At 39.5% G+C, this 25,398-nt stretch overlaps 1 protein-coding gene across 1 annotated transcript in view; it reads left to right on the top strand.

The window, feature by feature from the left end:
- Positions 1-7,240: 7,240 nt before the first annotated feature.
- nlgn4xa (neuroligin 4 X-linked a) overlaps positions 7,241-25,398 on the top strand; it is a 215,133-nt gene continuing 196,975 nt past the window's right edge. Inside the window, exon 1 of the mRNA XM_047355517.1 lies at positions 7,241-7,674. The gene's annotated coding sequence lies outside the window, so the exon portion shown is untranslated. The remainder of the gene's footprint in view (positions 7,675-25,398) is intronic.

Genomic DNA, 25,398 nt, shown 5'->3' with positions numbered 1-25,398 from the left:
ACTCAGGAGAGACAGCAGGATTTTTTGTTTTTTTTGTTTTTTAAGTTATGTTTATGATTTGTTTTCTTTGGAAAAAGCTGTTTGCATTCAGTACCAGAAGAAAGGACATTCCACTTCAAGGTCACGATGCAGTTAAATGGAAGATGGTCTGTTCTGATGCTAATGATTGGTATTGCAAGTATTTTTATAACTCTTGTGTTCATTTTGGGAAAGGTACAGCAAAGATAATGTGTGGTTAATCTGACTAATAATACTCATCAGCGGATTCGAAGAGAGATTCATCACTTTTCTGACTACTATGATCATGCTGATAATGTTTGGTGGCAACAGATGCATCAAAACTGTGAGGAAGATTAGAAATGACAGTTGCTATGTTTGTTGTTTGATTCCACGTATTATTAATGATCAACCATTTTTAATACCTGTTCTTATTAATACTACTTTCTTTCCAGATAGGCAACATAACCAGCTGGTGGAGGTCATTTTTCCTTGGGTGAGGAATTATACTGTACGGGAAAGCAGAACTGTCTAGTGAGACTAATTTAACGTGTGCGTCTACAGGAACTCTTTATAGAATTCGGGGTAATAGAAATCCGATTATGGATTCAGATATTTGTATTACACAAGAGGAAAGTACACCTTATTTCCTTGGGTAGACAGTAGGTTGCGAAGCTATTATATGTGTTTTATGTGCTTTAATCAACAGACATAAATTTGAGTCATGTCCTATCAGAACTGATCCTTATACTATTTCAGGATCTTTGGCTCCTGATCCCTTTGTGTTAACTCTTAATCTTACAGCCTTACCGGATGGAGGTAAGTTGTATGACCAGGCAGGTAAATTGACCAGGGTTTTTGTTACTTTTCCTTTATGAGATGGGTACTCATGTCCTCGGAACATGGGTTGGATCTGTGGAAATAGATCATATCTGTATCTGCCTGCTAATTGGTCTGGAGTATGTTATCTAGCTCACTTACTACCTACAGTCACAACTTATACTTCAATCAGCCTAAGCTATTAGAACGATGAGTTTGCAAACTAGAATGGCTTTGAATTATCTGTTAGCTGAGAGGGGTGATGGTTTTGAAGAATTTTCCTTTAGTTGTGATTATCTTGTAATCAGAAGAAGGGAGTGTGATGGAAATTCTTTTATTAAGTGTTCCAAAGTGTGTGACCTTTGGGTTACCTCACTTCTGTGAACATCTGTGTTAGGGAGTAAGCTGTAAAAGCCATTATCAGAAGTTTAATGGTTAAGGCCATTTGTTACGGTGATGCCTCGGGGAGAGTAGATGGTTGTTCCTAGGTAACCTAGTCACCTCTGAACCCGAGAAGGGTCTGGGGTCGTAAAACACAGACTCTTTGAAGTTGAGATAACACTGTCATGTTCTGGTATAAATACTGTGTGTAAATGTTGATCGGGGCTCTGTTTCAACTGACTTGCTCGGTGACAGAGTCATTCAAACGCTGAATGCCTTTGAATAAAACTTATAAAGACAAAGTCCGGATTTCCTCTTGTTATGAGTCAACTTCTACCCACTTTGATAAGAAAATTCCACAACAACAGCACTCAAGACTTTAGTGGTGTCTGGCATAACCATCGGGGTTATTGCTGTTATGTTTTCTGTGTCACCCAGCACAGTTCACTGCGGTCAAGTGAGCTGACAGTCACGCCAGTCGATGTTTGCTCTCTGTTAAAGATTAGCTTCACGCATAGAAGGTGCATTACAGTAATAGAGCAGACCAGATGCCTATCCAGGCAATGCTTGAGAAATGAAGAGTAAAACAGAAAAGTAACTTTAAGAAGATTTATATTAATGACATATTTACAACTTTCAAATGCATGTTTATGTAAAAAATAAATATCTAATAATTTTACTGTAGATTTCTGGAGATATAACAGGTCAAAGTACCTACCAGTGCTTATCTGTTATATACTTTCGAGTCACTTTAAGCAATTTATTTCTCCAGAAACACGAGAGGTGACAACACAATCTCTTCAGATTATGCCAGAGGGTTATCTATGCCATTGTTTCCCAACCCTGCTCCTCAAGTACCCCTGCCCTACATGTTTTACATGTGGCTCTGTTCCAGTACACCAGATTTTTATGATGCTACCATGAAAGGGAAAAAAATACACCCCTGCTCTATCTATAGATTCATCAGTGTGAGTAGTGCTTTAACAGCAGGATTTTTGGTAGTTTGTTGCTCTGAAGCATGCATACATGTGTTAACAACTACGGCAAGATGGAAAGACATTAGCATTAGCAGTTACCTTACAACAGAAATGTTTGCTACCCATCAATATGAGATGTACGATGCCCAAATACTTATTCGTTCACAAAAGTATTAATTCGTGCGCATGTTATACCTATGAATGTTTCGCATCAAGAAGACCAAGGAACACATCAGACAGATCAGGAAAAAAGTGGCAAAGAAAGCCACATAACCTTCATATTTTCTCACGTTATAACCAAAAACCTTAACATATTGTAAAGTTAGGTTAGAGCACCCTAGCACCAGTATTTCATGCACACAATATACCTGTGTTGTGGTCACAAATAAGTACTTTCTGGGAACAAATTAGTATTTCGTGGGAATTTGTGCACACGCTATATTTTTCTTTTTCCCCATGTCAGTTCCCAGGCGTCGTAGAGAAGTGTTATAAGCCCTTATCCAAATAATTTCAAGGACATCATTTTAAAGAGAAACAGTGGAAAACATTTAGGACTGCTTTCAAAATTTCCAGAAATAGGCGTCAGAACTAATTCTTTACAAAGTCAGAATGTGCAATGATTGGAGACAATACAAGTCCTCAAGCTCCATCTCAGACTCTATGGGTCTCAGTTAGGATGGTAAATGTTTATCTCAGGGCAATTAGAAAACTGCTGAACCGGAAGTGCTTGTTTGGAATGGTTGCAAGAACACTTCTAAAACAATTTCTCTTGTTCATAATCAAAAGTGCCAAACACAAATATCTGATACCAACTGTCAAGCACAGTGGTGATGCATTGATGATTTGAGCTTGAGTTATGCCAACAAAATCTGGGCAACATGCAGTTTTTTGAGTCGCCGATCGTATGCAACAAAGTTAAGTAATGATTTGATGTTCAAGTACCTCGCATTCATTCATAAAAAGGGAGTAATAAAACAAGTGTGACTTGACTTTTCTTCTGAGGCCTCCGGAGGCAGCCCTAATTGAAATGGATTCCCTCCCACGGCCTGGACAAAAAGGCATCGGGCACCTTCCTGCGTGCGCCTCTAGGTAGCGAGAACTATCCCGCCACACGGCCACTGAAGAAGCCGAACAAAGACGCAAATGATAATATTCGTTAAATGATGTTTGTTTTGCTTGTGTTGAGAGAACTCAGCTAAGTGCTAGCAGACTAGCTGCTCAGCTAATGATGCATTCTGTGTTGCGTTTTTTAAAGTTAGGACAAACTTTATTTAAAGGGTGGTTTTTAAACAGATTGGCCATAATGCGCCCTCAATGCTTATGTATTTTGATTCATTTATTGATGGCATTTTGAAGATACATGTTCGACTTTAAAAAGCTTTTATGGGCTATCTTTTCTTAGCTTCAACTGCTAATGGCTAAGGTAACATGTGACTTATGACCGTCATCTTATGGGCCTGCAGGCCTTGTCATCACCAAGTTAAGAATCAGTTATCCAGAAAAGTTGTTAGTGTCCAATCTAGAAAAAAAATATTTTTAAAAATAATATTTTTATAAAAACAATATTTTTATATAATTATATTTAGTATTATATAATACTTTTAGTATTTTCACATTTAGTAATATATAATAATGCTAAATGTGATGTAAATACCATTAAGACTAATTTATCCAGAAAGGTTTGGTTCTTATTCAAAAAAATATTTATATATATATATATACACACCACCAGAACATGACTACTGTATGCAGGCAAGTATAATATTATAGATGTAATTAATGTTTGAGGGGTATAACTAATTGTCATATTTTGTGAGCACCATCTTCTAATTCTGCATATTCCTGATCACATCTTAGTGATGTGGTTCAGCCAGCCCTTTAAACTTGATGACGTGGACAGCGGAAAGAGGCATCACAAACATCTGCAGACCACCTGTGTGATGCTTCGCTCACCATCCAGAAAGACTAACCACAGGTCTCAGTTGCAGCGTCCCATCCACACTGCCAGAGACTTTCTGTTCAGAAAGACATCTGCCTCTTTGTTCTGTTGAAGAGGTGTTCCAGGAACGGGTCATTCAGGTTGATCCTGCTGTTGCCATTGGAAATACTTGTACATAGTTTTATTTTATGCCTTTTGTCTTGTAATCTTGATCTGTTTGAATGTTGTTTTTTCCACATTCTGTTTAAAATGCTATTTGTAATTTTCAAAATAAACTGTGTTTAGAAATTTAAATGAAGTTGATGTATTGTTAGGTCAAATGGAAATAAAATACATTGGTGACAAAAATAATTTAGAAATTTATTAGAACAGCTTAAAACTTTCAGAAACTATCTGAACAAAACGTAATATTATTTCTTATATCTCCTTATTTCGGTGCCATTCTTTCTAAGATGGAAAACAGTCTGTCCGTTCTCTGTACCTTCATGTCCTCCCTGATCAAATCCATCATCTCTGTCCCTCTTTCATTTCTGACCACTTCCTGCTAGCACACTGTCTTCCTTCTCCATGTGGTTGCCCACCGCTCAGCTTGGCTCTAGAGTGTCCTCAGGGATGGAGGCAATTAGGACAGGAGGTGTTGTGGAAGGCCTCTGTCCCAACACCTCATCCATAAGGACAAACCAGGGCCAAGTAGCAGCAGTGTGCTTTTCACTGACTCCCTCTCCTGACCCTGGATACTTACAATCCTAAAGTTAGATGGAAGAAAAAAAGAGTAGACTAAACATAGAAACCATTAAGACTTTGAGAAATATTTTTTATTTGTGTGTGACATGAGAACTTCTGAACATACTTTATATTTCTTTTTCATATTGTCCCACTTTTTTTTGGCCTGCAAGGGGGTGACCTTCCCCTGTTGGCCCATCTTCTCCAGAACTGTCCTAAACAAACAAAAGGAAAGAGGGAAAACCAAAAGAAGTATGTTAATCACTGGATGGATATTTATGAAAGTTAGAAAGATAGGAGTTTTTGAAACTGGACAGAAACTGACTGCAAATAATGATGTTATTGTACCTCCAAGCCACAGTGGCTGAGTTTTTAGCTCCAGTAAAAAGGTGGTGGTTCTCACCCCTGAGCTTAATAAACTGACCCGTCTGCTCCTTTGTCCCTAAACAACAAAAACAAAACAAAAAACCCATCTTTCTTAATATCAGTGTAAAAAAAGTATTTTTTTAAATTTTAAATTTGTCTTAATTTGCAGAACATATTAAAATATTTCTATGCAAATGCCTAAAACAAGCTCTTTCAAACTTTTCACTTCTTTACTGAGATTTGCTTGCATTTGAAAGTGTATTTCTCTTCAGCTGTACCTGGAATCACGAATTATAATGCTAGCTGAATTATAAATATACTTTTAAAACACATATAGCACATTTCTTCATCAAAAATGAATATTTAAAAGCTTATTTATTCTCGATCACACTCTCCAGCGATACGGTAAGATTACATAAAACTGTAAATTTATTCAGGTTAACTTTAATATCGCCTGTAATGTCAAATACACTTACATGAACAAATGACACAATACATTAAAATAATACTAACATAAACTGTTAGAAATCACTAGTGTTTAACGTTCACTGTGATGACTGGCAGTAGGAGCTCAGTGCCGATAGTCCGGTCAGATCTCTACCGGGTCTAGCTCGCCCCACCGCCGGTAGGGCTGGCGAAGCAAGCCGGCAGTTAACACGGTGGGAGCGGAAAACTCCGAACACGTCGGAGCACATTTGAAATTAAGCGATGTCTAGATAAATCAAGCAGATATTTCACGTCTACACAGTTATATTCCCGCACTAAAAACATTGTAAAAGTTCATTTGTATCACAGAAAGTGTAATTTTTCACAGTTTACTCACAGCGACCCGCAATGAATCATGGGAAACGATGGACCGCGAAGGATACTCACAACGCATCCTTCAAATCGGGCAAAAGAAGGACACTTTTGTCGGCAGCATCTGACAGACCTTCCGCGCCGCGCTGTGATGTAATCAGCCTACAAGTACGGACTGGTGCCCTGTCCCAATACCCGCACTTCCACCCTTGTGTCCCTGAATTGCGCGTTCCCGTTGATGGGTTCGAGTGCGTAGTGTGTCCCAATTCTCCAGAGTGGTCCTTAGCCCCACCCCCTTTGTGCCCCACTTCCGCCCTTCGGCGAAGCCCGCATCTAAGCGGACTTTGCCGAAGTATATTACCCACAATTCACTGCTGCAGATGACGTTCTGAGCAAAAACCAATCACAACCGTCAACGTAACCAGCCATCAAATCAGAATAATAAGAACTCCGTAAACTTTAGACAGTAAGCCGACAAATATATATTTTTTTACTGGTTTTCCAGCCTCAACATTGTAAGATACCAGTGGGTTCAGAGTGATTCTGGGCAGTCAGTAGGCCATAACACTGAAGTTACCTTTCAAACAAACACTGGCACGGTGAGAGTCTGGTGTATAAGCCTCCTTCGCTTCCTGCACATTCTTCTCCTCAAAACAATTGCTTGTTGCAGTTTTAAATAGTTTTTTAGCAGCAAGACTGTGAAAACAGCGCTGGTTCCCGCCCTTTTTGATGTTGCAGTTACGGAGCAGAGGTGCAAGTTGATGACGAAACCCCTATTGTCCCAATTCTCCAATTTTGCACGCTTGTAACCTGTGCACTTCAACCCTTACATGCACTTGTACAAAGTACACACTTCATGGAGGGGCGTCGGGTGTAGTGTGGGTATTGGGACAGGGCCTTGGAAGCATCCAGCCCCTGAATTGGGACACACCCTCGGCCTGCACATGGATCCTCCTCCTTCCTGTGTATTGACCAATAGGAGAGGAGCTGGAGAGAAGAAGGCAGCCCTCCTCATTTGCATAATGAAGCAGAAATGCATACAGTAAAGGAAAAAGAGAGACGAGGAAATGTAAAAAGAACAAAAGCTTTTATTCTTTATTTTGTCAGGATCGGTTCTCCATACTACTGACCCTGTGTTCGAGGTGTTTTAGTGGAGACCTGTCAGGCGACAGGGCGCTGATTCGGTGCCATGTCCCAGAAGCTGCCACAACACAGCAGCTGGTTAAGGGTGATGGAGAGAATGCTGCAATCTATTGGCTGCAGGCTTAGTAAATTTCAGTCTGTGTAGTCCAATAGAAAACCAGAGAGAGAGAGAGTGTGAGACAGAGAGAGACCTGGTTTCTCAATCACTAATCTTATACGCGCAATTCACTCTCGCTATGAGAGCAATTTGGTTCAGGAACGTTCCCAGCGCCTCTGCGATGACTCATTGAAACATCTTCAGTGCTGTTAAAGCCGTATCTTCATTCTCCTCATCTCACACACACCTCACACGCACACGAAGAAAACACAACCCAGGACGTGCTGCTTCACTCCCTCCATTACACATGGACTGCGCTGTCTTACTTTGGATTTGCAGAGCAAGAGCTTGGATGTGGAGTTAAAAGCATTTTGCGCATGTTGACTGCAGATAAGCGGGAAGATAGGACTGGTACGTGAGAAATCCGTGCCGAGGTGAGTAACACAACAGGAGAGCAAGCATTCCATTTGTAAGGATGCTGCAGGTGCATGGGAGCTTCACTTTCATTTGGGTTGGTTTGGAAAAAAATATCTGCGATATGAGCGATGTGACTGATGCAAGAAGAAGCAGCAGTGGAGACAAATCTCTACAAATTCCACATCACGCATATTGAATAAGTGCGCTTTTCACATTTCAGGCGCCATTCATGTGCAATCAGACTGCGCTTTAACCAAACTCAGAATCAGGGCGAACAGTGACAGGAGAGAAGCTTTAAACAGCAGCTTTCTGCTTTTAAACACATTTTACACATGATGCGTTTATCAACAACTCTTATTCTTATTTAGGTGCACGCGCGCGCGTGTGTGTGTGTGAGAGAGTGTGTGTGTTTGTGCGTGAGAGCTGCAACGCAGACTGACGTCCTCCATCAGCATCGATCTGTGCGCAGATCATCTGAGCAGAGCGCAGCCGCCACAAGATGGTGGTGTGGAGATCTGGACGTGACTTCTTCTGGAGGGACAGAAATAAGTGCATTAATACATAGATAAGAAGAGATCAAACAGGTTGTTTTTGTGGATGCTTCTCAGACTGGGTGGCTCAACACTCCATCTAAGCTGCATTAATAGCATGAGTTGACCTGATGTGTTTATTCTTTACAATTTATACATGTTTACACACACTGTACAAATACACTCAATAGATTAATTGTTTGCTAAAGGTTAGAGTTATTAGACAAGCAGATGTTGAGAGTTAACATACACTAAGATTAATATGTGTTTAAACAATTTAGGAAAGCTGAGCTTATGATGCCACGGCCTTGTAAAGTTAAGATTTACAACATTTGACTTAAATGCAGTGCAGCTGTAGATGTATTTTAGGGCAAAACCTCAAACACTCTGCTTCCTTGTGTTATAGGAATGCACCAAAACATCTTGAATGGATTTTGGTGGGAAATGTGTGAATCACCCTGCACAAAAGCTAAAGACCTTGTAAAGATGCTGCTGAAGCTGCTAACAAAGTGTCATGATCACAGTAAAATGAGGGCTATACCAACATGAGCTGAAAGGCGACTCAGAGAAAGAAGCTAGTACTTTTAAAGCAACTCAGCCTTAATGATAGGGTGATGAGTTCCATCATCTGGGGGAGACTTGAAGTAGAGCCACTGCTCCTTCACCCCAATATGAGTCCGTTGAGGTAGTGGCATAAGATTAGGATTAGCCTCCCTTTGGAAACTTCCTGGGTATGTTATGCCATTGCCTCCATAATGCTGGGGAATCCTGATGACTTGAGTTGTCTAGCAGAGAGTCATTGACACCCAAGGAGGGTAACCCACAAGAGGTCATTGCTAAAGAAGCTTGTTGTTCACAGAGTGCTGTATCCAAGCATATTCATGGAAAGTTGAGTGACAGGAAAACAGTACATAAGCAGTAGGGATAGCTGCAGCATCGAGATGATTGTGAAGCAAATCCATTCTAAAGTTTGGGGAAATTCACAAGCAATGGACAGGGTCTGATGTTGGTCCACTAGGTTTTCTCAAGTCCAAAGTACAGATACCTGCTGTAATCACCAGCAAACTGGCCTGACCTAAGTCCCACAGAGAATATATGGAATATTTTCAAAGAGGAACATGAGAAACACCAGAACCAACAATTTGGATGAGAGGAAGGTTACTAATAAAGCAACCTGTGCTTCCTGAACACCTCAGCAACCACAATCTAATCAGCTCCTTGCCACACCACATTGATGCTATAACTAATGCAAAAGGAGCCCCCACTAAATGCATATACTGTAGAGTACATGGACAATTGGCTTTCAAGTTTTCTAGGTTCCTGCCAAAGACCGTCTGATGACTGAAGCATGGAAATATAAGCTGTATGAATAGGTCATGAAACTAAAGGGAGGTGTTACGTGTTGAAAAAATAATGAGCATGTGTCACCTGTTCAGGTCTCCAGAGTAATTTTGTTAGCTGTAATAACTAATAGCAAGACCGATCATATTGTTGAATATTTTTCTTCACTTTAGGAGTTGTCTTACTGTGAGGGAAAAAGACAGCCGACAGATTCAAATTCAGTACGATACATTTTAATACCCTCCTAGTTATACAACAGGGCTGAAAGTCCAGACCAGTCCCCCCCATCCACAACTTACAGGACGATGGCCATAAATTGCCTCCATCATTTCGAACCATGCCATTGTGGTCCTTAATATTTTTGTAGTTGCTCTTCACTTTTCGTAGGTTTCCCCAGCACTGGCGGTGTGGGGTAAAATCCATGGCTAGTCATCCTCTCCGCCACCTCGGCAAACACTTTCTCATGTTGCTGACATAAGGCTGATCATGCTCATAGCCAACCAGTAAACAGCAGTTTGCTCACATAACATTTTGGCCCTGCTCAGTCAGTACCTTGCCGGAAAAGCCAGTAATGGAAACAGTAGCAAAACAGGCTGAGTAGAGTGGAGCCAGCCAAAGCCCATGACAAAAAAAAAACATTCTACAGTTGATTGTGCCCCTCCCCCAAATCAACCATTCTTATATGCTTTAACTGTCATCATACATGGAGCACTATAAGTTTCTCATGTTATAAAAATCTTGAGAAAAATACTGCTGCTTCCCAGTTTTACAGCATTTAAACGAAAATCATTACATTTTTATATCATTTCAAAATATTATTGAACGTAACAGCAATATTTACTGATATACATTATTCACACACTCAAAGGAGTGGACAGAAGTATACATTTATCAACCCACCCCATTCTCCTGTGACATTATCACTTCTTATCCATCAGGAAAACATTCTTAATTTCACACAAAATTTGTAATCTAAAAACAACAAAAAGTGGGAAAACAAATACACTCACCAGCCACTTTATTGGGTACACCTTGCTAGTACTGGGTTGGACCCCCTTTTGCCTTCAGAACTGCCTTAATCCTTCGTGGCATAGATTGAACAAGGGGCTGAAAACATTCCTCAGAGTTTGGTCCATATTAACATGATAGCATCACACAGATGCTGTAGATTTGTCGGCAGCACATCCATTATGCGAATCTCCCGTTCCACTACATCCCAAAGGTGCTCTATTCGATTGGGATCTGGTGACTGTGGAGGCCATTTAAATACAGTGAACTCATTGTCATGTTCAAGAAACCAGTATGATATGATTTGTGCTTTATGACATAGCTCGTTATCCTGCAGGAAGTAACCATCAGAAGATGGGTACACTGTGGTCATAAAGGGATGGACATGGTCAGCAACAATACTCAGGTAGGCTGTGGCGTTGACACGATGCATGCCTTGGTTGTAACAAGTGGTTATTTGAGTTACTGTTGCCTTTCTATCAGCTCGAACCAGTCTGGCCATTCTCCTATGACCTCTGGCATCAACAAGGCATTTGCGCCCACAGAACTGCTGCTCACTAGATATTTTCTCTTTTTCGGACCATTCTCTGTAAACCCCAGAGATGGTAGTGTGTGAAAATCCCAGTAGATCAGCAGTTTCTGAAATACTCAGACCAGCCCTTCTGGCACCAACAATCATGCCACGATCAAAGTCACTTAAATCACCTTTCTTCCCCATTCTGATGCTCGGTTTGAACTGCAGCAGATCATCTTGACCGTGTCTACATGCCTAAATGCATTGAGTTGCTGACATGTGATTGGCTGATTAGTAATTTGTGTTAACGAGCAGTTGGACAGGTATACCTAATAAAGTGGCCGGTGAGTGTATAAGAGAAAGGTAAAATGTATGCATGATCTAATTGTGGTCATTAAGAAATAATAGTGGCAGCTACTGTTCCCATCAGGCATTGACGTGAACTTCTTGCAATAGAACATTGAAAGTTAGACCAGCTTTTGCAATGTTTTGTTTGAGGTCAGACAACTGCTTCAATTAAACATCACATATTCCCCCAATGTTGATTTTTACAATTCTATTCTTCTAAAATATGTAATTATAGATATATGGACAGAGAACCAAACACCTGTGTTTGACACTTACTTTGTAATTTCAGTGCCAGCCATTGAATACATTCAAAACAATGATGTTAAAATTCGTTTTGGTTGCAGATATTTGGAAGATAAAGTATAAGATTTGAGTTATTTCTCAAGTAGTATATTGTTGTGACTATGAATATCAAAATATTAGTTCATATTTAATATTAATAATTTAATATTTTATCAAATAATATTTCGGTCTGTTAAGGGTTGTCCTGTGAATACCAGCCTAGTAAGGCAGTGGTAATAGGACAAAATCAAAAGGGTGCGCCAAGCTCTGACATTATTGAACAGCAAAACTCTGCACACACATGGAATGAATTCACACAGTTTCTTAAAATACAAGAATTTATTAACAAAAATAAGTCAACTCAAAGTCAAACATATTTCAGTCAACAAACTCTTTACTATGCTAAAACAATCCAACTAAACTACCAAGCAGAATTAAAGAATAATGAAGACTAATGGGCTATGTACAATATAAACAAGTTGATTAAAGATGATTGAAAATTATGACCAAAAGAGTGATGCAACATTACCATGCAATGTTTATGTTTGAGAATCAAGGATTATCTTGAAGAATCTGGAAGTGAAGTTAAGTTAGCCTTGGAACTAACTTAGGCAATAATCAGAATACCTTTAGAGAACCATTCACAATGCAAGATCAGATAAAATATTATTTTAATATAATAATGTTTTAAAGAATGATCTGCTGAATAAAACCAACCTTCTGGATGACTAATTCTCAACGGTGTCTCATTAGCTGCCTTTATTTATTGAAATAATATTTAAATAAATATTATTAAGGGAATATTTTGGAAAAGAGCCAAATCTTTCCGGAGGAATGGGGCTTAATGGTGTTTCATTAGCTGTTAGCAGTTGAAGCTAACAAAAGAAGCTGAAAGCCTAGCACCAAAATCAAACACACACCTTTAAAATACTTTTAATAAAAAGGGTTAAAATGCATAAGTGCGGACGGCGCGTTATGATCAATCTTCTATGTTAAAATCATCCTTTAAATAAAGTTTGTCTTAACTTTAAAAGCACACAAACAGAACACAAAACTGAGGACGTGTGCTGCAGATAGCCTGCTAGCACTAAGATAGCAGAGTTTCACACAAACAAAACCAAACTTCAGAAAATGAAAACGTTCAGATAATTTCACCCTAAATCTCTGCCCAAACCCTAACCTCGTTTGAAACGTGTTGAGGATGAGTTGTCCGGGCGACGACGACGTTTGAAGAAAGCTCTGTGAACAAAGGGTTAGCTTCCAGCTAACCTCCGGAGCAGTGACTAGGCGGCCGCTCTGTTGGGCGACCAAACTGCACGTTACCACGGTGATGCGGCTCCTGTTGTCCTCCTCTCAGACTGGGAAAACCGCTCCACTCGGCTCCGTAGAGACAGCGTCTCTACTGAGGACTTCCTGGAACACAGTTTGCTTCTGCAGGCCTCAGAGAGAAAGTCAAGCAAAATGCTTATACCTTAATTTCCCCTTTTTATGAATGAATACCGGATACACAAAAGTGATTCATTCGTACTTAACCCGTGCATATGATCGCGTTATCTTGTGACACTCTCGGATCTAGTTGAAGAGTTTATGTCTGTTTGCCAGCAAAGAGACATTAGCACGCTGTCTCCCCGGACAGCCTCGCACAGAGTCCGGGTGATAGAAAAAGGACCATTGGAAAGGTGGGGGTTTTATACGGGCAGAGGCATGATGGGAAGTCCGCTGTTACCCCCCTTTCCCCTTCTGAAGTTGTGCTGGAAGTCGGTTAAAGGCAATTTATTTTGAAAGTTCCAGAAAAGTTTGTACCGGAGTTTTCATGTTGAAATCCATGGCTGTGGGTCCCAACAATATTCAAGTTTCGTAGTTTAAGGAACAGTCTGTAGTGCATACAGGTGCCGATCATACAATTAGAAAATCATGAAAAAAAATATTTATTTCAGTAATTCCATTCAAAAAGTGTAACTTGTATATTATATTTACTCAATACACACAGACTGATATATTTCAAATGTTTATTTCTTTTAATTTAAAGACTATAACTGACAACTAATGAAAACCCCAAATTCAGTATCTCAGAAAATGAGAATATTGTGAAAAGGTTCAATGTTGAAGACACCTGGTGTTACACTCTAATCAGCTAATTAACTCAAAACCTGAAAGGGCCTTTAAATGGTCTCTCAGTCTAGTTCTGTAGGCTACACAGTCATGGGGAAGACTGCTGACTTGACAGCTATCCAAAAGACGACCATTGACACCTTGCACAAGGAGGGCAAGATGCAAAAGATCATTGCTAAAGAGGCTGGCTGTTAACAGAGCTCAGAGTCCAAGCACATTAGAGAGGCGAAGGGAAGGAAAATATGTGGTAGAAAAAGTATACTAGCAATAGGGCTAATGCACTCTGGAGAGGATTGTGAAACAAAACCCATTCAGAAATGTGGGGGAGATTCACAAAGAGTGGACTGCTGTTGGAGTCAGTGCTTCAAGAACCACCATGCACAGACGTATGCAAGACATGGGGTTCAGCTTTATGGAGATGCAGATTTCATTTTCCAACAGGACTTGGCACCTGTATACAGTGCAAAAGCTACCAGTACCTGGTTTAAGGACTATGGTATCCCTGTTCTTAATTGGCCAGCAAACTTGCCTGACCTTAACCCCATAGAAAAACTTAATAAAATAAAAGCTTTGTGTAGAGTCACTCCCATGTAATAATCATCCAGTAAGTTGTTTATTTTGTGTTTAAATACATTATTACCTAATATTTAAGCATTCTTGCTGAAAAACAAAATCTTTCAGACAGTTTGGAGTCAAAACTGACTGATTTACTGAAGCGTTCACAATTTTACCCAACTTGACAAAAACTCCAGTTACATTTGAAGGAATGTAGCCCCAAATCATGATGCTTCCACTACTTTTTTTGTGGGTATGGTGTTCTTTTGTTAATGTTCAGTGTTGTTTTTGTATCAAACATATCTTTTGGAATTGTGGCCCACAAATCTATATTTGGTTTCATCCATTACAAATTTAGCCATAACAAAACAGTTTTTGTCGGCGCAGCTTTAATTCTTTGATTTAAAAGCCTTCGGTCTTACAATCGTTGCTATTTGTAAAACACATGCTCTTCTTGTTCCCCATTGTTCTTATTGTGTCATAAATCTATTGCAGACCTCTTATTATACTTTCTACACATATAATAGCTACATGAATTGTATATTATAGGGTGACGGAGGCGATAAAACATACCTACGTGTTTGGAGGCTTTCTTGTCTTCACAGGAAGGGGTTTAAAAGAAATGAATCAAAGTACTCCCATAGCCTAGTCAAAATCCATACCTCAACCTGTTAGGAATAATGCAATTGGGCCAAAAACGCTAGTATAAATTGAATTGTTAAAATATACAGTTTCAATGAGAGCAGGCTGAAAACCCTTTATAATGATGTGATATATTGATAAAGTCAGGAAGAGGATGTTTACCCTAACACATGGTTGCTAAGGTTCGGTAAATATTCTGCAAGATTTTGGAGGGGATCTAATAAAGATTAGACAATTTCCACAGGCCTGATTATACAAAATAAATTGTGAGCTGGAGAGGTTGCACATAAATAGTATTATCTGCCCCCTTTTCAAAAAACTTAAATGTGAGTCTTGTGCACGTGTGAAGAAGCAGAGATACACCAAAAAGCTCTGAAGGGCGAGCAGAAAAACAGAACAACCTGCAGCAAACATACCTTTTAATAGGCTTTAGGTAATTGTGCCTTGTAAAGACAAAAAAATGATACAGCTACACAAGTAAAACATTACACCTGTTTATTATCTAGTGGCACAGATGGTTAGCTTTGAGTTATGCTCTGATTAAAAGGAAAACAAAAACTCTTATCTGTTCGGTTTAAAAGGGGCATTTGAGTTGTTGTTTATAGTATTTACTTTATAAAACATAATACATAATAATACATAAAATCTCACTATAGAAATATATTTTATCACACAAAGATGTGCAGGGCTGCCCTTTGTCACCGGTCCTGTTCATAACTTTTATGGACAGGATTTCTAGGCGCAGCCAAGGGCCGGAGGGGGTCTGGTTTGGGGACCAGAGGATTTCGTCTCTTCTTTTTGCAGAAGATGTGGTCCTGCTGGCCCCTTCTAGCCAAGACCCACAGCATGCACTGGGGCGGTTCGCAGCCGAGTGTGAAGCGGCTGGGATGAAGATCAGCTCCTCCAAGTCCGAGGCCATGGTACTCGACCGGAAAAGGGTGACTTGTCCTCTTCAGGTTGGAGGGGAGTTCCTGCCTCAAGTGGAGGAGTTTAAGTATCTCGGGGTCTTGTTCACGAGTGAGGGAAGAATGGAGCGGGAGATCAACAGACGGATCGGTGCGGCTGCCGCAGTAATGGGGGCGCTGTGCCGTTCTGTTGTGGTGAAGAGAGAACTGAGCCGAAAAGCGAAGCTCTCGATTTACCGATCGGTCTACGTTCCTACCTTCACCTATGGCCATGAACTTTGGGTCATGACCGAAAGAACGAGATCCTGGATACAAGTGGCTGAAATGAGCTTCCTCCATAAGGTGGCCGGGCACTCCCTTAGAGATAGGGTGAGGAGCTCGGCCATCCGGGAGGGGCTCGGAGTAGAGCCGCTGCTCCTCCACATCGAGAGGAGCCAGTTGAGGTGGCTCGGGCATCTATACCGGATGCCTCCTGGACACCTTCCTCGGGAGGTGTTCCAGGCACGTCCCACCGGGAGGAGGCCCAGGGGACGACCCAGGACACCCTGGAGGGACTATGTATCTCGGCTGGCCTGGCCTCCCCTGGAGGAGCTGGAGCAGGTGTCTGGGGAGAGGGACGTCTGGGCGTCTCTGCCCCCGCGACTCGGTCCCGGATAAAGCGGAAGATGACGAGTACGAGTACGAGTAAGATGTGCAGAGTAAATATAAAATGCAGTTTTCAATCAGCCCATACCAAGTTCCACCACAGCATTTCAACTAGGTTTAGGTCTGGACTTTAATTGCAAGCAACAGCTTGATTCTTTTCTTTCTTTTATTGTATTCCTGACATGCTGCTGTGTTTGCAGAAACCCGGTTTCAGCTGTTGGACAGATGCTAATCATGGTTTTTATAATTCCTGTATACTTAAAACCCTAAAACTGAAAGAGAGTGTATATGATTTTAACATGGCTGAACTTTGGTATTTCATAGAAGCGAATGGTTGGTCAATAACCAGAAGTCTTTGCCGAATCAAATTTCTGTTTTAAGAGGTAACAGAATGAATATTGTTGAATTAATTCACCAGATACAGCTTTCTTTTTTCCAGTATGATGCTCCTCCATTCAAACCATATTTATCTATTTAGCAATATAGATCAATAGTCTCCACAGGCTTTGATAGGGTATCAAGCTGTGTATTTTGGGATCGAAATAACTCTGTTTCATATTTTATTCTGCCATAACTGGATAACTATGTTGTGTTGGAACCTTTTCTTCTTGTTTTGCACTGAGAAGACTGATAAGTGTTAAATGGGGTTCCCACTGGACAAGAGCAAGGCAGCAAAAATGGCTTGTTGCTTTTTTCATTTCCATGATCTAAATATTGACACCTTGTACAAAGATACAAATATTTTGTTTTGTCATCATTATGTTTAGAATATTTTCAAAAAATGTTTATGGCATTCCAAAGAAAAAGTCGACAAGCTTTTATTAACTGAGGCATCAACATTGAAACATAAAACCTTTACATTGTAATATGGACTACCGTCATTTAGCTCTAATTGATGTTGGCATGCATAGGAATAAACTCAATGTCTGGAAGACGCTCATGTCTTGAGGAGGCACAACAACCCCAAATCATCAGCCCTCCACCACAATGCTTGAAAACTGGTACAAAGTGCTTGTGCTGAGGGGTTGTGCTTGAATTGTACTGGAAATAAACATGTTTTTTAATATTTCTTTTGTGTGAAATAAGGACCTTGTATTGATGCTAGTAGAAACTCATCATAGAGTATTCAGTAGCATCCTGTACCAACATGGATGGAAAGGACACTCAAAGAGAATAAATCCATTAATCCAAAAGCAACATAAAATCTAGACTAAAGTGTACAAATAAAATCAGGAAAAAGACCTTACAGAGACATGTCCTATGGCCTATTGAAATTAGAAAAGACATGTTTGACCATAATGAACATTGTTATAAAAGGATGAAGCTTGCAAACCTGAGAACACAACCTCAACTATGAAGTACAGGTATGGCAGCATCATGTTGTGGGTTTTTTTTTTTTTTTTGGAGGAAGGACTAGTGCACTTCATAAAATAGATGCCATCACGAGGAAGGAACAAGTGTGTGTGAACAAGGAGGTCTACAAATCTGACTCAGTTCCACTGGTCCTGTTGGGAGGAATGGCCAAAATTGCAGCAACTATTGTGAAAAGCTTGTGGAAGGATACCCAAAACCTGTGACCGCAGTTTAAAGATTGATAAAGCAAATAAAGCTTTTTTTCAGTTAGTAAATGTGCATCTGTTTACTAAACAATAATCAGTGTGACAATACAAGGTATGCACATCCTCTAAGCAGCTAAGATGTCCAAGTTGGATGTTGTTTTGCTGGAGATGATGATTCTGCAGACTGGCCTGTTGTTGCTGCTGAATCTTGACATTCGTTTGCTGTACAAGGGCCTTAAGACAAAAGCATGACCCAATTAGTGAGAGTCTTATGCCAGAGCCAGACAGTAAAGCTACAGAATATTCTTTTGGACAACTGGGACTTTGAAGATTTAGGGCAATTGGAAATTTAAGGAGATACAATGTAATGCAAAGTATCCACACCTCTTGAGTGTTGCCACAATTTGTCACTTCCTAACTTTCTAACTTCAGTGTATCATATTAGCATTTTATGTTACAGACTAACACAAAGTAGTGCATAAATATGAAGTGGAATGAAAATGATACGTGTTTTTCAAACTTTTTCACTAATTAAAAATTGAAAAAGTGCACTCTGAATTTATTATAAGTGCAACTATTCAGAGATTTGGTGGCAGCACCAGGCTGTGGGGATGCTTTTCTGCAGCAGGACCAGGGAAGTTGGTCAGAGTTGATGGAAAGATGGATGGAGATAAATCCAGTACAATCCTGGTGGAAAACCTGCTGGAGGTTGCGGAAGACTTGAGACTGGGATTAACTGTTCAGCAGGACACTGACCCTACAGCCAGAGATACAGTGGGATTATTTAGATCAAAGCATGTTCATAGGTTAGATTGACCTTATCAAAGACCAATCCTAAATTTAATTTGGAATCAAAGTACAATACATTTGATTTTTTTTTTAAGTTAATTGAACAAAAATTTGCTTGCAAGGTACTGTAGCTCATAATGTTGTTCCTTTTGTAGCCGGTTTTAAAATACTTAAAATCACAGAAGTGTTTTCTACTTCTTTCTACTTGCAGGAGGTTTACCTTATGCGACATTTTGTAGATTTTAATGTCAAAGCACAAAACGGAGACAAACAGTGCAGAAATATAAAACAAGCTTTCAAATGCATTATAAAAACTCAGTGGTTAATCATCGGCTGCTTTGGTTCAAATAGTCTGTGATATTCTATAGTTAGGAGGACAGTGTGTCTCCTACAAAATAATTTTATTATGATTGAAATGCAAATGACAGAGAGCACCTTCATTGATATTCATAAGACTTATCTTGTGTAATTATTAAGAGTGAGTACATTGTTCACTGTCTGCTGTGTGCTCCTGCGAACGAGAGCCGCAGTGCATGATCTGCATTCAGCCTGAGCTATGTGAAGGACGATTCGTCATAAAACACTGAGTTATTACGAATGCAACTGGCTGTGTCAATTTATTAAAAAAATATTTACAAGCAGATAACCTGAGTTAACAATAAAAGTGTTTTGTTCATTTTGTTGCATTCGCTGCCTTTACGGTTTGAAGATTGCTGTGCAGCCAAGTGCAAAAGCAACACTGAGTATTCTGGAGAAAGATTTGTATTTAATGGGGGGAAATAACCAATGATCAACAGTCTGTGTTCATAGCAAAAATGTGCTAATGGTAAGCTACCATATATCCACTGTTGTTCTAAGATACAGGAAGTAAAGAAGACCTTGCTGTACCATTTGTGGCAATTGCTTTGTTATCTTGTGCCTTGCAAAAGTATTCAAACATCTTGAACGTTCCATTTTGTCACAATACAACAATGACATTCTCACTGACCTTAAACCACACTAAACGGTTCCTGTTTGAGGTCAGTTAAAATTACTTTTTCTTCTATTTGTTTAATGCCAGAAGAATATAAAATATAGTTATTATTTGTATGTTGCTTTTAATGTTATGTTATTTTGATCATTAGTTAGGTTATTTTTACAACATTTTAGTTATTTGGAAGCACATCTTTAGATGTATTTTAAGGCAAGACTTCAAACACTCTGTATGATTTAATAGAAAATCGGAAGAAATCTGCCAGAATATTAGGAACATAATTGTGGACATAAACATATGTGGTTTATCATTGGGTCGAATCTCCAGATATCTGAAGATTCCACATTTATCTGTTCAAATAGGTATTTTCAAGTATAAACAGCATGGGCATGTCCAGCCTTCATACTGTTCAGGTAGGAGACGTGTTCTGTCTCCCAGAGTTCTGGTATTAAGTGCCTCACCCTTGTGAAGATCCTGCTATAGCTGGTAAGAGAGCATCATTATCCACAGTGAAACAAGTCCTGTATCAACATGGGCTGAAAGGCCACTCACAGAGCTAGCTATACTTCTGTGGTCTGAAGAAATTATAAAAATGAAGTGTTTGGGTGAATAACCATCATTACATTTAGAGAAAAAAGAGAAGCTAGTTAGCCTGAAAATATCATCCCAACTATAAAGTATGGGGCAGGTAGTGCCGTGCTGAGGGGAACTTTGCTGCAGGTGGGACATCTGCACTTAAAAAAAAAAAAAAAAAACTAGCAAACATTATGAGGAAAGACAATTATGTGAAAAAATTTAAGAAACATCTCAGGAAATTAAAGCTTGGGCACATTCATGTCTTCCAAATGGACAATGGATGCAGCTAAAAGTGCACTTCCTTATTTGGGAGTGGCCATCACAGTGTTAATCTGAGTCTCGGAGAACATTTGTAGTCAGAGCTGAAAAGGTGCAAATGTGCAAGGAGGCCTAGAAACCTGACCCAGTTGTTCCAGTTCTGTCAGGAGGAATGGGCCAAAAAACCATACCATACCATACCAACTTTATTTATTGAGCACTTTAAAAACCCACATGACCAAAGTATTGTACACAGAATAAATGAATCACCAGTCACACGATACAAAAAGAAAGTCAAGTCAAGTTTATTTATATAACGCTTTTCAGCAACAAGGCACTCAAAGCGCTGTATATGAAGAAAAACATTACAATGATACAGAAAATCAAACACAGAAAAACAAATCAAATGACATTAATAATCCTTGGGGGTTTACTGGTAAGAGCTGGTTCTAATCCAATCTTTCTAATAGGGTAATTAGCTCATTAAGTCCTCTGTGGTAAGGAATACATCTGGTGCTAGAAGAAAAAATTAGAATATTAATCCTTGAGGTCACTGGTATGAGGCAGCTGTGGTCCCATCATTCAAATAGTAACAGTCATGGGCACTCACTAAAGTCTAAGTAGAGAAGCTGGGTCACTGGTATGTCCAAACTTTTTAAATACTAATAATGTTTGGCTTTCACTGGTATGAAACTATTGTAATACAATCCTTCTAAGAAATCTAAAAATCTCTGGTCATTGGTGTAAAAACAGCTGTAGTAAAATTTTCAAATACTAATAATATTTGGCTTTTGCTGGTAATAAATAAAGTGAACCAAGTAAGTTTGACTTGCAAGGATGAGACAGTCCTCTGTCAGAACAGCAACTTCCTTTTCACAAAGGGAGAAGTCCTTGCACCAGCTTTTTATTTACAACTCATTCCAACAAGCAAAAAGCGGGAATTGGTTCAGCCAATTCTTAGAGATTAGTCGTCATTCCCATATATGGTATAAGCTTGTCATGTCCAGAGAGCGCTCCACTCCAGACCGCATTCCTTAACCTTCCACAAACACTTTTTCACACTAAATAAGCAATCATAGGAATTAGAAATCATCTTAACTATAGTAGAACTTCAGACATAAACATAATTTAAACTAAACAATGATAACTTATATACATTTTCCAACAATTCCCTCCTGTTTATTATTGATTAGTTTATTAACACATCCATGTATACACTTCCAAAAGGCTTTATGAACCTCATTAAACATTAAACTATTGTTAAGTTTGGTGACTTGTCCTCCAAAATGTCATCATAGTCTTGGTTCTTGTCCAGAAGCTGGTAATCCTGGGACAACATTGTATCAAGAATTCCTCCAACCATCCTTAATATCATTGCTCTGATACAGGGAATAACACAGAGAGTAAAAAAGGCAAACAACACTAACACAGCGATGACAGGGGTCATGATTTTCAAAGGCAGTTGCCACCACGGTCCAGAAGTAAGCCACAAAAAAAAGCTTCCCCCACCGGGTGGACATCCTGCTGTATACCCCTTTTAATTTCATTTAATTAGCGTATACCATCGCTCACTGTGTATCCATCTTCGCCGTTGGTCTCATCAGGGATGTAGGTGCAGCAGGTCTCGTTCAGGAGAGCGCAATCTCCCCAAATTAGGCTGTCAGCAGATCCAAAACCATCCTGTTCTGCAACACCACGGTTCGAAGAGCTGTGACTTCTGTGGACAGTCCTGTAAGAGCTTTTGTGGTTAGATTAACAAACAGTCCCAGTCGATAATCTATAGTTTCTAATCTAAGCATGTTCTTTCCTACTCCCAACCATAGGAATAAACTTAGCAAAATCTGATTCCCTGTTGATCTGTGCTTGAATTCCTGAGGAACATCTATTCCCCACACACTGTCATGTGGCTTCACACGGATGAGTTCCCTCTTACTCCTATTTAGGGAAGGTTGAACTGAAATGACATAAGTGTGATCAGTGACAAATACAGGTGCACATACACCACTCCAACTTGGAAGCAACTGCAAGTAAATAGCAGTTCAACACATCCAGTGAAATCCATCTATTGCATAAGTGCCTTTTAGATCATGGATTTTTCTTCCTGGTTCAGCTTGGTGGGAAGTATAATAGTAAGTCGTGTTACACATGCGCATTGGAATAGTCCCCACTGGGATGGAACCAGTGCCTATGACACAATGAGAAAAATAGGAACCTGCAAGAAGCTGCACATAGTTGGACATGGGGGTTGTAACATTAAACTGTTTAAACTCTGTAACATCGCAGTTGTAAAATGTTGCATTACCCATTACCACACAGAAACTGGTACTGGCACCAGAAACGCTGTTTCTGATAAAACACTCATCTCTTGGTGCTGGTACTGGTCTAGCTGTCAACCTGGGCTGGTTGGAAGAGATAGGAAGTTTAGTATATACATAACAACCAGAAATGTTCCTGGACTTGTTTAAAATTTGTTTTTGCATATTGGTACCAGCTGTTAGTCTCGTACAAGTAATTTATATCTTGTATAAACATTCCATGGAAATCTTCATTTATCCACCTCTTTAATTTCTGGAGATTATGAGATTGTGGAAATGTCTGGCATATTAATACAATTAGGACAAAACTAAATGTTTCAACATCTTTCCTTTAGATGTAGCTGTCAGTCTCTCTCTCACCCCTAAGGGCTAGGAAAGATCGTTGGTTTCTTCACTGACGTTGAGAAGAAGTCTCCACAAGATGGCGACAACCTCTTTGTAGTCAGACTGTCACTTCCCAGCCTGTGGGTGGAAAGACTGACAGGCTCACCTGTTTACAGTGTGCTTTGTATAAGTAGCCCCTTCTTGGATTTTCACAGCAGTAGGAGTTGTCAATAACACTTGGAATGGACCCTCCCACTTTGGATCAGACCACGTTTTCTTCTTAATGGTCTTAGTCAGCACCCAGTCACCTTCTTTTACGTCACCAGGAACCTGTAGGGCTTCAGAAACATCATTTGGCAGATTATTAGCATTTTGTTTGTCTCTAAACCATAATGCCTTCATCATGTAATCTGCTAACATCCCATCTTGTTGTGGATCTTTTAGGTCTTTTTGTAGATCAGGGATTTAATAAGCTCTGCCATGTATTATTTCAAAAAGTGTTAGTCCACCATGAGCTGATGGGGTTACCTCATATAAAGTTTTAATGTATCTAAACATTCAACCCAATTTCTTTTTGTTGCTTGGTTTCTTTTGGTTTCATTAGTTCTGAAAAAAACTCACTCCTCATCAGTTTAGAAGGCTTAATAAACTTGATGAACACAAAAATGAAGAGCATGTTATATCTTTTAATCTTAGTTTGTCTTACCCAGTTTTATAAACACACCGTACAGTTTCAGTCAGCTTTAGAACTTCCCTTTTAATTAAACTTTGTATTTGTTTCAATTAACTCAAGTTTTTCCATTTCAGTCCAGTCCAGTAATTCTTTAAATGTACATTTCATCTTGTGTTGAATTTGAGTCTAATTTGATCATTCTGAACTTGACTGGAAAAAGTCCAAACATCTTTTAAAATCCTTTTGTTTTACCATAAAGAACTGACCTAATATTATGGTACTGTTGAGGATCAGACTCTTGTAATCTTTAATTATTATCATGCACATATACCCTAATTTTTACATAACATGAAACAGACATTCATTTCACAAAAACAGACAAACAAAATGGACAAACATTGGCCACATAAAAGTTTGATTACTCTGTAAGAGAATTGCGAAAAATTTAAGACAGGTCTACATAATACAGGTCCTTCTCAAAATATTAGCATATTGTGATAAAGTTCATTATTTTCCATAATGTAATGATGAAAATTTAACATTCTGCTCTACTTTTACTCTCACTCACTTAAAACTGTGCACATATATTTATATTATATTGTAGATATGTTTATACTGTTTAATTTGTATTGTATTGCACCAACTACGCCAAAACAAATTCCTTGTATGTCCAAAAACGTACTTGGCAATAAAGCTTTTCTGATTCTGATTCTGATTCATATATTTTAGATTAATTGCACACTAAATGAAATATTTCAGGTCTTTTATTGTCTTAATACGGATGATTGTGGCATACAGCTCATGAAAACCCAAAATTCCTGTCTACCAGGGGTTTTGGCACTGTGAGCAGGTGCCAGGTTGTGGTGAAAAATGAAATCTTCATCTCCATAAAGCTTTTCAGCAGATGGAAGCATGAAGTGCTCCAAAATCTCCTGATAGCTAGCTGCATTGACCCTGCCCTTGATAAAACACAGTGGACCAACACCAGCAGCTGACACGGCACCCCACACCATCACTGACTGTGGGTACTTGACACTGGACTTCTGGCATTTTGGCATTTCCTTCTCCCCAGTCTTCCTCCAGACTCTGGCACTTTGATTTCCGAATGACATGCAGAATTTGCTTTCATCCGAAAAAAGTACTGAGCAACAGTCCAGTGCTGCTTCTCTGTAGCCCAGGTCAGGCGCTTCTGCTGCTGTTTCTGGTTCAAAAGTGGCTTGACCTGGGGAATGCGGCACCTGTAGCCCATTTCCTGCACACGCCTGTGCACGGTGGCTCTGAATGTTTCTACTCCAGACTCAGTCCACTGCTTCCGCAGGTCCCCCAAGGTCTGGAATCGGCCCTTCTCCACAATCTTCCTCAGGGTCCGGTCAACTCTTCTCGTTGTGCAGC

This window comes from Girardinichthys multiradiatus, chromosome 24 (genome assembly GCF_021462225.1).
Source record: "Girardinichthys multiradiatus isolate DD_20200921_A chromosome 24, DD_fGirMul_XY1, whole genome shotgun sequence".
Taxonomy (NCBI): domain Eukaryota; kingdom Metazoa; phylum Chordata; class Actinopteri; order Cyprinodontiformes; family Goodeidae; genus Girardinichthys; species Girardinichthys multiradiatus.
Note: the sequence above shows the minus strand (reverse complement) of the source record. Positions and strands in the feature narration are given on the sequence as shown.